Genomic DNA, 15,219 nt, shown 5'->3' on the forward strand with positions numbered 1-15,219 from the left:
AAATTTGGTTGATTATATGGTACATGTTACCCTATTGTAATATCATAGACCCTTAGATCATGACATTTGATTCTATTCCATCCGATAATCTAGATCTGTGCATTCTGGCACACAATAGTTAGTAAAAACAATATATATATATATATATATATATATATATATATATATATATATATATATATATATATATATATATATATATATATATAGATAGATAGAAAAGTTCAATTGAAGAACCATAATTATTAGTTCTCCAAGGAACCAAATTTTTTTTCAAGTTCTAGAGCTTATTCTTTATCGAAAAAAAACTAAAAATATATAAATTCATAACATAACATTGTGAATGTTAAATATACTTTTCGGTTCACCATGTGAATTTAGATTCACATTGTGAATTTGATGAACTTTTTTTTTTCGAATTTGATATCATTGCAAAAAGGATAAAAAGTTATGAATTTCTGTATTTTACTTTTTTTTTATAAATATAAGTTCTAAAAGTTGAAAAAAAGATTGGTTTATTGGTTCGTCGGTTAATTATGATTCTCTATTGAACCTCACCCTATATATATATATATATATATATATATATATATATATATATATATATATATATATATATATATATATATATATATATATATATATATATATATATATGCATTTTTTTTGTAATGGTAAACGTAATCATAAAAAGTGTATAATAAGATAAAAAGTTCCTCATTTTTCCTTTGTTTAATAAAAATGTTGAAGAAGAAAAAACAATATATCAAATATTAAATTATATTGAAACATGAATTAAAAAATAAACTGGCTATAAAGAATTACAAGAAAGGACGTTGAAAGTTGAAACAGCGTCAGGGTTGGCAGCAATAGCCGTGGGCTTCCGCCCATAAATAGCCATAGACCGATCCACATTAACAACAACTAGTGTTATACCAGCTGTTGGTCGGGTTGACGAATTTTAAAAAAATGGATCGGTTTTATTATCATTAATCAACCCCATGATTTGTACATTTGTATATGAAGTTGTTAATTTTTTGTACACAATGCATTTGGAGGAATTTAAATTCATTGATTTGTTTATTATAACATCTTTACTTTTAAGTACATTGTTATTTTTTCTAGACTTTATTTTATTTTTATTTTTTTGTAGACAATACATTAGTCGGGTTGATTGATTAAAAAACAAATGACCTGTTATATTTTATTTTATAGCATCAACATGAAGTTAATGTTTGGTTAATTTGACTACCAGAACAATTAAAACCAATATGCTCATAACATTCTAATATCAATATAGTTTTTTTGGATGATATTTCTATTATTAAACAGTTTTTTCAAGTCAAATGTTGTGATGGGATGTTCCGAAAACATTAAACATTTTACTTTTAAAAGTAAAATCTCAATTGAATATCATCCCCTACTCTAATAAATAAAACCATTTTTGCCACGTGGCATCTCTTCAATTCATAAATTTTCAAAGTAAATTACCTATTATGCCCTTACGAAATATCTCCAAAATTTTGATCGGTTTATTTCCCGAAATCGCGTCTCCTTCGATTTCACTTCTTGATTTTGGAAAGTAAATATTGATTCAAAAATTGAAATTCTCAAATCTATGTTGGAAACATCGATTCCATTTTACCATTTATCTGTAATTGATTGCTCAAAACCGGTAGGCAACTCCACCGTTCTCTCTTAAGCCGGTCAATGACTTCAAGAGTTCTAACAGGAAATCGATGCTTGGCAGGTTCGTATAATCATATTTCAGCAATGACTTCAAATAATTTTCTTTTTCATTTTTTTTTGTCAACTACAATGATTTTACATCCCAATTTCACTCTATTTGGTATAAACATATGATTTTTTATTCTTGATTCAAAAATTGATGTATGTGTGATCGAGGATTACTATGATTGGCAGATAATATGAAGATCGATCCTTATGATCAAGATGAACATCCTGGTTATTTGAGATATGTTCTGGGCTATTTAAAAAATATCTTCTAAGTCAAAATTGAAATACTTGTTTGTAAATTTACAAGCACATTACAAGTTTTTATAGTTTGGAGCTCACATAGTGAAACTTCAGTAAGTTTTGAAAAGTTAAACAAGTTAGCTAATGTAATAGCTTTTAACCTCTCTCTCCTATAAATATTGTAATGTCAACTTAAAGTCTCCATGAAATAAGAAAACCTTTAAGGAAAAAGATGAAAAAACCTTAGATTTTAGATTTCACTCTTCTATGTGTTACTATATGTTTGTTTGATTGATTGTTTGAGACTTTTGATTATGTGTATGTGATCTTGTCTATGCATTCTGTGTGTTATTATATGTTTGTTCGACTCACCAATTTTTGATAAAAAATAAAGTCTTTGATGAAGTTTTAGTGTAAATAGATTTATCATGAGGGCAAATATACATTTTTCATACCAAAAGACAATTTCTATTTAGAGCAACTCAGCAGGTAGGAAGCGGACCCAAGGGTAAAATGATCAGATAATGAAAAAATGAAGCAGCGACAAACCCAATATGTCTAAAACAAGTGTATAAACTCAACAACTTTAAATAACTTCTATTAAATTCCAGACTCACTTTATTTTCTTCATTTTGATACGAGTGGAGTCTAAGTGTGTATAGGACAGGGAAAACGGTCTAATAAGGGGGAAGAGGCAAAGTTTAATATGGGTTTTTAATTTTGTATACAAAGTAAAACATTTTTTACAAAATTTAGTGTGTGTTTGTATACTAAATTTATGTGAAATGTCCATGTGATATTCGCCTATTCTATACAAATTAGTAGTTAAACAAGATCTTTCAACAATTTTTAGAATGTCTATACAGTCAAATAATTTATGGATCATGCATTAAAATATCACCACACAACCAAGGGCGGAGCCACCTTAGGACCAAGGTAGGCCCTGGCCCCCCCCCTCAATTTTCATTTTTTTGTAAGTTATTTCAAAAATTATGTGTACTTCAATTGGCAAGCTGCCTTACCTCTTTCCCAAACCACTGCAAATTCCATTCCATCATGTTTTTTAAGGAATTCGGTTTTAAAGTTTCATATTGCCCCCTCATATTTAGAAGTTAAATTCTTTTAGTAATTTAGTTTTCAAATTTGCATATTTTACACCTTAAACTTTATAAATTTGCACAATTCAATTTTTAGCTAATTTAATTTAGTTTTTAGTTTTCTTTTTCAATTTATTTTTCTATTATATAAAAAAAATATTTAGGGGCCAATTTTCACTTTTTTCATAGGGTCTTCAAAATACTATATATATATATATATATATATATATATATATATATATATATATATATATATATATATATATATATATATATTATTTTAGAAGGAACACCCTAAAAAAAATTCCCTGCCCTTGCACACAACAACTTACAAACCTAAACCTAATCACATATTAATCATTTTAGTTCATCAGTTTCATATTTTACTCACTGACACAAGTTGATTAACATATTCCATGGTGTATGTTTTCATAATGAAAACATATATGACAATAATTTGTAATTTATTGTCATGTGTTTAGGTAAGTTTATTATTTTTAATAAAAATTTATAAATCTTTTACCCTTGTTTCCACGGGTTGTAACCTAGTTATTCATTAATAGTAAAATATAATTGAATATTTGATGTTTGATAGTCACTAACCCACTGAATTAATTCACAATTAAAACCAAACTTTCAAACCACTAATCACAATAACCATAATCCAATAATTGTTGTTTGATCATTGATGCCCATTGGTCAATTTGACGGATTTTTAAAAAATGAATCGACTTTTTTACCAAATAAATGTAATTTCTAACATAAAAATATTTATATAAATAATAAAACTTCTTTCTTACCCAAAAAGACATACATTACAGTGTCCATCAAGATCATCAAATGACCACAAAAATAGAAGTGAAAGAATCTAATTAAAAATAGCACAGATGTAGGAAAGTACCTTGTCACTCGACTATATGGTTCTAAACATTACTAACATTAAAATGAATGTGAGATACATAGTTGAAAAAACATAAATCTTGTGAAAACCAACTACAATGTATACATTTTATCAATAATAAAAAAGATAAAAGACCATTTGATGCAATAATGGTTCCAAGTTGGATAAAATGCAAGTGGTTTTATAGAGGTATGAAGATATTCCCCTTTACATGGATTGTGGTGAAATCTATTTCTGAATCTCCGATGTTTGTGTCATCTTGACAAAAGAAAAAAAAATACACACACACACACACACACATATATATATATATATATATATATATATATATATATATATATATATATATTAAGATTGTGAAAAATTTTCAACAGTAAAATGTTGAAATTTGTCCACCTATCGTCCCTCTGCTTTGCTTATTTATAATTTGGCCGATTTCTATGATTTGTAGGGGCTATTTTGTAATTTTTCCATACCAATATGAACGTGTCTTTGCGTCGTTTATTTGTGTGTTTTGTCGATCGGACGTGTCAATCGATGGGTCCTGTACTTTGCACCGCCTCAAATGCTTTTCTCCGTTCTCTCCATAAACCCACCGCCTCATGTAACTTTCTTCTCACAAAGGAAGAGGGTGAAGCTAGTAGATGTGTCGCTGTTGTCGGTCCAGAAAGAAATCACGACGGGCGATGAAGACGATGATCGATCGGCTTCCGATATTGACTCTGAGTCGGGATCGGAGTCGGGGTCGGGGGAAATCAGTGTGTTCTTCAGATGATGTGAGTTTTTCGCTTCCGACTTCCTCGATTAAGTTTCAAAGTGTTATCAGTTTATCTCCAACTCAGGTGACCGTCATAGAAGACACCACCATCGCCTTCTGCTTCTCAGGTATCGAATCAACCTCAAATAGATTTAATTCTCAGACGTATAGAGGTTATAAGGTATTGATGCATCATCGGTGTCGTCCAGGAAGATTCCGCCGGCTTCTTCGATGTTATGGGACCGTAACCTCCGTCATTTCATCGAATATGGTGTTTGTCTTAGCTCTGAAGGTTTAATGGGTAAAATTAATTAGGGAAATTTGTCGCTTCTATTACTGTTCACTTATGAATACATTTATGTGCTAAGATCTTTGTTCGGGTTCCCAATCTTCTCTTACCTATTCCAACTGCTTCCCACAGTCTATAACTTGATTTCAGCCTCCGGTTTGACAAATTTGTTTTTAGCATTGATTTTAGGAATGTTTTCAGGATTTTGAAATCCCCAGTGTTGGTGGTAGAGCACAACACACCGCCTCCCTTCTTTCAATCAGATGGTGTTCTGCTGCTCGCTTCCTTTTCTTCCGCGTCCGGTTTTTTAATCTCGGATCAGGTAACTAATAATGTCTAATTCTTTGTGATTTTATTAAATTATATTTGCTCTGCTGATTTGAATTGAAAATTAGCTCCTTGCACAAATAAATTTTGTCTTCAGGTGGAGTTTGAAAGATTACACGCCAAGTGTTCGATGAAAGTACTCAAATACGTCAACTGTTGTTGTGGGTTGAAGAACAACCATAGTGTTGACTACAACTAAAAACATACAAAAAGGTAGTCATATGGTTTATCTGATGGGTTTTGGTCATAAGACATCCTATGTGCTCATACAAACCCTAATGCTTGGATCTAGGTTTCTCTATTATACATGCTTTGAATCCAAGACTATAAACCCTAATTCTAGCATATGGAAATCAATATTAACATATAATTAGGTTTAAGATATTACCTTGATTTTTATGTAGCAATAACAATCCCAATTCCTCTTTGAATTGACTTTGGAAGGCTTAGAGTCACAAGTGTCACTCCTCTAATGGTTCACAAACACCATAAGCAAGAGGATGAAGAGGAGAGAGGATGGAGACTGTCAAAACCGTGTGAAAACCCTAGCAAGAAGCTTGTCCACGTTTTTGGTCCTTAAGGGATCTATATATAGTGAGGCAATTAGGGTTATCTAACAAGGAAACCCTAATTTGGTTGCTTAATCCCTAAGCAACCCATAGACTCATTTAATCAAGCCCTTGGACGATTTCCTTATGGGCTTCCCATAAGAATTCGTCCACCTCTTGATTTAAGACAATCCATGGCCCAAATTGCAATTATCTTATAATTACAATTCCAGTCCCTTAAGTTTAATTAATCTCTTTTAGTCACAAAACTAATTACCAATTAATTATTGACTAATATTAATTAAACAATATGATTTCTCCTTTAATATATTATTCCCATAATATATTAATAAATCATATTTAATCCTTTCTCTCCATAATTCATCCTATCAAGTTGCTTTGGTGAAGGCAACCCAAAAGGACCATGCACCATCGGGTCAAGTACATACCAAAATAGTTATGGACTTAGACACTAATCCAACAGTCTCCCACTTGGATAAGTCTAACAACTATTATGCGTATGACTTCAGATCCTGATTTGCAATCGTAGCTTTCCAAAGCCGCTGTCAACTCTGATCCTATCAGATACGCGTGTCCTTAAGATAAGGGATCATATATTCCTCCATTCTAGATATCATATGAGATATGATTTCAAATCATTCTCTTTGTACTATATCTCGATTCCCGATTTATGACGACTGACTAATTGAACAAATCAAATTAGCCCTAGCCCGGCCGAGCATTTACGTTTTTCATCACTAAATCATCGAGGGGCCCAAAGATATCGCTTTTATCCTACTTTGGATAAAAGGAACGGATAAACTTTGATACAATGCTTGCTTGTACTCACTCACCGAATCACACACAACAATATGTTTTATAACACCAAGTTACTAGTGCGTTTACATATTATCAATGTGCAACCGATTCGCAAGATACAACTCACACATCTCGGTTTCAAGAATATAAGATGTTATCGTCTCACCAATCACTCGTGATACAATTCATGGAGTGATCCAAGTGAGCGTGGGTTTAATCCAATGCTCAAATCATATTCGTAAGCACTCATGAACGTTGCAGCAAACATTTGCTTATGTCTAATGCTCTTTAGACAATCCACACACCAATTCACGACAATCTTCATTCATATCTACTTCCAACATATGAACGACTGTGGCCCGTTTGAATAATTCGATTATTCTTAATGAACTCAATTATTCTGGAAGTCAAAACATGCAAATGTGAAACACAAGAATAATACTAATCCCATATGGCCTCAACCCTTTGAGCATAAATAAAACACCTTTTATTTATCACCATATTGATTACTCATTATTTGTCGTTTCGGGTAATCAACTTCTTACTTGAATTAGAACACTTGTCCCATGCTCCTAGCATGCACACAATGTTTACCTATGGTTCTTACTTTGTGAAATAGATCATATTGAACACATTTCCAATCATTCTCATTTCACAACTCCAAATCCTTTTTCATAAGTGTGAGAATATCACATTCTTGCTACTTATATAAAATGTTAGATTCTAACATTCTATGCAACTATCCTTTCGTAATGTCACTGCACCAAAGTCACAAAGACTATTGCCAATGATATTACAAAATCTTCTATCGGAGATTGTTACAAGACAATTCCTTAGATATGATGTCTCTCACTCAAAGTACATTCCTTTGAACATTCTTTTGCATAAAAGTTTCTAATCTAGTCATTGATTTTCAATATTCAATTCCCAATATGGACATGCTTCCATATTTTCCATATGACAACTCATTCTTAATAGAATCTTATCTATTCGTAATGATGTCGATATGGTCCATCCAATATGGAAAACATTTCCATATCTTCCAATACTATACTTCCAACTACTCACAAGCGACCAATCCTTGGCGAACTTTGGATTGTCCTTTGATAGTTGTTTAATTATTTTAGTCAAAACCAATTCTTGTCCTTTTTCCCTCTTAAATGCGCTAGACATTTGTAAAATTTTAGAATGGTCAAATATTATAGCATTTGCAATCGATCCAATACCCGAAGCGTATGGGACACAATGCAAAATGTCTTACATAAAGATTTGATACTTCATCAATCTTATGCCATAATGTTTTATTTGCTATGTTCTCAAACATTCGAATTGTGAAGAGGAATGCCGTAATCATAATCGAAATTTTAAGAACACACTATGTACCCTTGACTAAATTTATTAACATTTCTCAACCTAATCCTTTAGATTCGAAATGAAGCATAATATTCTCTCCCTTAATTATAGCAAAACAACCTTACAACCCTTACGACTTTGCAAGGTATAACTCTTGTTTTCTATAATTAATATTGCCAACTTGCAATACGTGCCTTAATCATCATACAATCATAACTTTTATGCTCCCACTATCATGATGATTATTATAAACATAACACTTATTCTCCCACTAGCTTCGACATGTATTGAATTTCTTAAATTCATGTTTCTAATACTTAATGCTTTGATAATCTTTTATCAAGGCCTCTTATACACCTTTGCCTTAGATAGTTCATATGTGTGTCTAAACAATTAAGACTAATTGCCAAACCTCACAATTCAAATCATGGAAAGGGATACCGTAACCATAATTGAATTCGAGAATGCAATTTTACAATCACTATCTTCTTAAAATCTTTCTTAGTGAAAGCGTTTCCTCACAATCATTTTCATGAAGGAGGAAATCTTATGACACTTAGATTTAAACGGTGTATTTGTTCCTATCCATGTGAATTTGTTAAAACCAAAGTTTACGACATATTTAAACTCATATGGATCGAACTTTCTTAATCTCGATTTCTTGCCTTATGGTAGCACAGCTGCCCACCATGTCTTCCAAGTAGTTAAGCAGCTCACCTTTTCTTATCAATGTACTTTCCATTGATCAAGGTCCTTGCCTTTTATGCATTCAAATGAGAACTCATAGGACTCACATGCATAATTAACTCGATTGGATTGGCACAGAAACAAAATAATGTCAACACGATAGGTTGTAAACCTCAACTCGTGTGCTAGTGATGATCGATAAGTTTTATTTGATTTTTTCTTGAAACCTTTCAAGACCAATAAGACTCCCACTGACTCCTTGACATATAAGATTCTCTTGTCAATAACCATTTCTTGACAAATATTCAAGAGTTAGTGTATCTTTTATTAAAACAAAACACTTCATAACTTTGGTCCTAGTTGGTCTATGTCTTATCCAAGACATCACAACTTTCCACAATTGATGAATGTTATAAACCTTACTTTTTCACTCGATGTCACAATCTTAACTTTAAGACTTGTTATTGGAGCGAAGTATGATTGACTTATTGATTTAACCATTTCTTCAATTCTTGATTCCTCTTCTTAGACATACAATTGTACTAAGACTCATTTAGAGGATCAATTGAGATATGGTTCTTAATCATTAAGACCTATCATAAAGCATAAAAGGTACTCTCCCTTCTTCTTAGAATGAAGAAACTTTTATCTTTCTGCCTACTTGATTCTTCTTATTCGTTCTGCTATTGATCTAAACCCTTTAATTAATACAGAATTACACTTAATCTTGTAAGTATAATCATATTTACTAAACCTTTAGTAAATCATGACAAATATCTTTGTTACTCTTATGGTGGACTTTGATCAACACACAACTTTGTGTACTCGATCTCCTAGTCCTACACTTGACACTTTGTCAATGAATTAGTCTAATTTCCAAATATGAAATTTCTCATTCATCGTGCAACCAAGTTGCGTGATTCCAAATTTCTGTCCAATTGAAACTTTGGGCGATGAGAAACTCTCCCTATTCGGTAAACTCTCGACTTTCCATAACACAATAAGAACCAACTCCATTATTGTTAATAATAGAAACATTTTAACATCAATTTTTCATACACGCCATTGCAAGGATAAATAAATAAAATTTAAAAAACAAAATTTATTTTATTGCGGAAAAATTTGTCCTTACAATGCAATTCATTGAAAAACTTATGCTAATACAACTTTCTTAGCAATCAAACTCTAACTCTAAGTAGTAGCTTAAGAATCTAATCTTCGAGAAATACGATCGAAATCCATTCCTTCATGGTTAGTTTCTGCTCACTTCTTCCTTTAAGCTCCTTTTCTTTTCTTCGATTCTACAAAACATCAATTGTAATCTTATCACATTATGTATTCAGAATCTAGAATGAAGCTTAAAAGATTTAGTCAATGGATTTTACCTATATTAGAGCCATAAGTTTCGACTCTCCCATCTTTTAGATCTCTTAGGTAAATAGGGCAGCTTCGTCTCCAATGCCCTTTCTCTTGGCAATAAAAGCAAATTGACTCTTTTGGAACATGACATGGAACTACTTCAGACATTGCCTTTCTCTTATGATCAAACCTTTTGATCATAGCATGTCTTTCGTTGCCATTGTCTATATCCATAGAGGTTTTGAAGGTAGATTCACCAATCAACTTTGCTTTTCCATTGCGCCAAACCATTGCTGATTCAGCAGCAATAAGCATATAGGTGAGATCTATAAGGGTCACGTCGCTGTTCATCATATAGTACTCTCTTACGAACTCACTATATGAGTTAGGAAGTGACTAAAGAACCCAATCAACATCTATTTCCTTACAGACAACGGATCCCAACATTCTTAACCTATCAATGTGTGACTTCATCCCTAGGACGTGTGCACACACCGACTTTCCTTATTTATGTTTACTTGCCAAAAGGGCTCGAGTGATCTTGAACTTTTCAAGCCTTTGAACTTGTGGGTTAGGGAGAATAATTGGAGGAGGAGGAGGAAGTGAAGCATGATCTCTTGCTCCTCGATTGAATCGTGGAATATCATCTTCATGTGGAATGCTTGTTCCATGGGATTTGAGAAGACCATAGTTGTCAAACTTTGACATCTACAAAACGGGAGAAAACGAATTCAAGTTAGTTGATTGATTGAGTCCTTAGTAAATCACCCAAATGAGATACTAAGGCTAGGACCCAACACAATATTCTACAACTCGGGAGAAGGATGTCGTAACCCTAATTGCAGAACATTTGAAGGTAAGTGAATGACGATTCATTAATTTCCACCATGAAAAACGAAAAAGAAATTTAAGTTTTAAATCTATGAAAACTCCTAGACCCTTTGAGATTCATTGAACTTTCAATCGCATGTTTAAATCTCGATATGCCCCTCTTGTTTGTGACTGGGATGCCGAGGATCACAAAGCGGGTGTGAATAACCATGCAAACTTACATGGTGCCCTCACATGTTACAGTCACCTATTCGATGTGCCGGTAAACCACACACGCTCCACCGAACTATGACAAACATTGAGTCACCCTTTGCTACCTTTGCTTAGAACCATTTAGTGTGCCGGTAAACCACACACGCTCCACTAACGTCTTCGCAAGGGCACAAAGTGTAATTTCATGGAATTGCATCAATTCACTTTTGCCTAAGTAACTAAGATTGGGAATTTTATAAAAACATTTAGTTACTTTTATACTTCATTATACTTATAATGGAAGGTTTCGTCCTATCCTACCCGTTCGGCTAACGACCCTCCACTAGTCAAGAGTGCGGTGGGTAAAAGTGGATACCCATTCAATCGCCATTTTATAGGCAATTTCCTTAAACACCCCTTATAGACCAGCTTCGTGAATGAGGCCTACTAACGGTAAGACTGACTTTTACTCATACATATATATAATGTTAGACTTTTAATGTTATATATAGTATAGGGTGTATTTTATACTTTTAAAATATTAGGTGATCAAATTTAACAATTATACCTTTAATTCAATTAAATTGTAAACCAAAACTTTATGGATTTATTAAGCCTCTTTTAATTATACACCTTAATTAATTAATAAAACCATAAGGGCAAGTTTTGAAACATTTCAACACATTAGGGTTTAGAATTTAAATATACATCAAAATTAAACCATTTAATCAAAATTTAAATTCCAAAACTTGAGGGCAAGTTTTGAAACCTTTTTCAAAACATTAGGGTTTTAACTATTTAAATTTCAAAACAACAAAACTTTTGGGTTCAAATTTAAACTATAAAACCTAAAGGGGAAAATATGAAACATTTCATAACAACAAGGATCAAATAAAAAATAATCTAAATTAGCATTTAATCACATTATTATCCATATTTGATTTATTTAATGATTTCTTGCAAAACAATTTATCAATTTACTCAAAATAATTAATCAATTATCTTATAAGGAAACAATTATCTTATTAATTGATAAATATCTTCAATTAGATAAAAAATATAGTGAAATATATCATATAATCGGATTAATATTGATCTAACATGATAAGGTAACTATCCCAATGCAAAAACAGCAAGAAATCCCGAGATAACCTCCATCTGACGAGTAGACTCGTCGAGTCAGGCTTGGACTCGTCGAGTCACCTTGGACTCGGCGAGTCCAGCCTCCAGAATCCAAAAAATCAAATTTTTTTTAAACATATTAAGCATCAATACAAAAGAAACTAGTCTAGGCTCTGATACCACTGATGGGTTTTGGTCATAAGACATCCTATGTGCTCATACAAACCCTAATGCTTGGATCTAGGTTTCTCTATTGTACATGCTTTGAATCCAAGACTATAAACCCCAATTCTAGCATATGGAAATCAATATTAACATATAATTAGGTTTAAGATATTACCTTGATTGTTATGTAGCAATAACAATCCCAATTCCTCTTTGAATTGACTTTGGAAGGCTTAGAGTCACAAGTGTCACTCCTCTAATGGTTCACAAACACCATAAGCAAGAGGATGAAGAGGAGAGAGGATGGAGGCTACCAAAACCGTGTGAAAACCCTAGCAAGAAGCTTGTCCACGTTTTTGGTCCTTAAGGGATCTATATATAGTGAGGCAATTAGGGTTATCTAACAAGGAAACCCTAATTTGGTTACTTAAGCCCTAAGCAACCCATAGACTCATTTAATCAAGCCCTTGGACGATTTCCTTATGGGCTTCCCATAAGAATTCATCCACCTCTTGATTTAAGACAATACATGGCCCAAATTGCAATTATCTTATAATTACAATTCCAGTCCCTTAAGTTTAATTAATCTCTTTTAGTCACAAAACTAATTACCAATTAATTATTGACTAATGTTAATTAAACAATATGATTTCTCCTTTAATATATTATTCCCATAATATATTAATAAATCATATTTAATCATTTCTCTCCATAATTCATCCTATCAAGTTGCTTTGGTGAAGGCAACCCAAAAGGACCATGCACCATCGGGTCAAGTACATACCAAAATAGTTATGGACTTAGACACTAATCCAACAGTAAGCTTTCTTTCAAAAAATAAAAAGTTTTAGTTTTTTTACTAACAAATCCCACCCCGCAAGGGTATTTTCGCCATTTGACTAAAAATACACAATACATATATATACCCCTTCTTATCATTACAAAGTTTTATGATGGCACATCAATTATTGCATTACACTTTCATCTAAAAGCTATAATTAAAGTAATTTAAGCTGTCGTCAGTGCTAGATTCCCTGTTCAACCACCAGATCTTGAGGTAATTTGTAGTATTTGGCAGATCTTTAACTTAAAATTAAAAGTGGGTTTGTAATTTATTATTAGCTTCTGTCAATTTTCATATCTTGCAGGGACTGAAGAAAGGATGATTTGGGGAAATATGTTCCCTTTAAAAAGTGGTGATTGTCCCAAGAGTTTCAAGGGGTTTAATGCAAAAATACATTCTTGGTGATATTCTCAGAAATTTCTCTTTTATGCTAGAAAATGAAGTCATCATGGGCGAATTGTGAAGAGGAATGCCGTAATCATAATCGAAATTTTAAGAACACACTATGTACCCTTGACTAAATTTATTAACATTTCTCAACCTAATCCTTTAGATTCGAAATGAAGCATAATATTCTCTCCCTTAATTATAGCAAAACAACCTTACAACCCTTACGACTTTGCAAGGTATAACTCTTGTTTTCTATAATTAATATTGCCAACTTGCAATACGTGCCTTAATCATCATACAATCATAACTTTTATGCTCCCACTATCATGATGATTATTATAAACATAACACTTATTCTCCCACTAGCTTCGACATGTATTGAATTTCTTAAATTCATGTTTCTAATACTTAATGCTTTGATAATCTTTTATCAAGGCCTCTTATACACCTTTGCCTTAGATAGTTCATATGTGTGTCTAAACAATTAAGACTAATTGCCAAACCTCACAATTCAAATCATGGAAAGGGATACCGTAACCATAATTGAATTCGAGAATGCAATTTTACAATCACTATCTTCTTAAAATCTTTCTTAGTGAAAGCGTTTCCTCACAATCATTTTCATGAAGGAGGAAATCTTATGACACTTAGATTTAAACGGTGTATTTGTTCCTATCCATGTGAATTTGTTAAAACCAAAGTTTACGACATATTTAAACTCATATGGATCGAACTTTCTTAATCTCGATTTCTTGCCTTATGGTAGCACAGCTGCCCACCATGTCTTCCAAGTAGTTAAGCAGCTCACCTTTTCTTATCAATGTACTTTCCATTGATCAAGGTCCTTGCCTTTTATGCATTCAAATGAGAACTCATAGGACTCACATGCATAATTAACTCGATTGGATTGGCACAGAAACAAAATAATGTCAACACGATAGGTTGTAAACCTCAACTCGTGTGCTAGTGATGATCGATAAGTTTTATTTGATTTTTTCTTGAAACCTTTCAAGACCAATAAGACTCCCACTGACTCCTTGACATATAAGATTCTCTTGTCAATAACCATTTCTTGACAAATATTCAAGAGTTAGTGTATCTTTTATTAAAACAAAACACTTCATAACTTTGGTCCTAGTTGGTCTATGTCTTATCCAAGACATCACAACTTTCCACAATTGATGAATGTTATAAACCTTACTTTTTCACTCGATGTCACAATCTTAACTTTAAGACTTGTTATTGGAGCGAAGTATGATTGACTTATTGATTTAACCATTTCTTCAATTCTTGATTCCTCTTCTTAGACATACAATTGTACTAAGACTCATTTAGAGGATCAATTGAGATATGGTTCTTAATCATTAAGACCTATCATAAAGCATAAAATGTACTCTCCCTTCTTCTTAGAATGAAGAAACTTTTATCTTTCTGCCTACTTGATTCTTCTTATTCGTTCTGCTATTGATCTAAACCCTTTAATTAATACAGAATTACACTTAATCTTGTAAGTATAATCATATTTACTAAACCTTTAGTAAATCATGACAAATATCTTTGT

At 32.3% G+C, this 15,219-nt stretch overlaps 1 long non-coding RNA gene across 1 annotated transcript; it reads left to right on the forward strand.

Annotated features, from left to right (window-relative positions):
• Nucleotides 1-4,537: 4,537 nt before the first annotated feature.
• On the forward strand, nt 4,538-5,575 carry LOC111876286 (uncharacterized). The gene is made up of 4 exons (XR_008230471.1): nt 4,538-4,751; nt 4,818-5,033; nt 5,223-5,343; nt 5,446-5,575. It is a non-coding gene; the product is annotated as an uncharacterized LOC111876286 (long non-coding RNA).
• The last annotated feature ends 9,644 nt before the right edge of the window (nt 5,576-15,219 follow it).

Source organism: Lactuca sativa, chromosome 1 (genome assembly GCF_002870075.4).
Source record: "Lactuca sativa cultivar Salinas chromosome 1, Lsat_Salinas_v11, whole genome shotgun sequence".
NCBI lineage: Eukaryota > Viridiplantae > Streptophyta > Magnoliopsida > Asterales > Asteraceae > Lactuca > Lactuca sativa.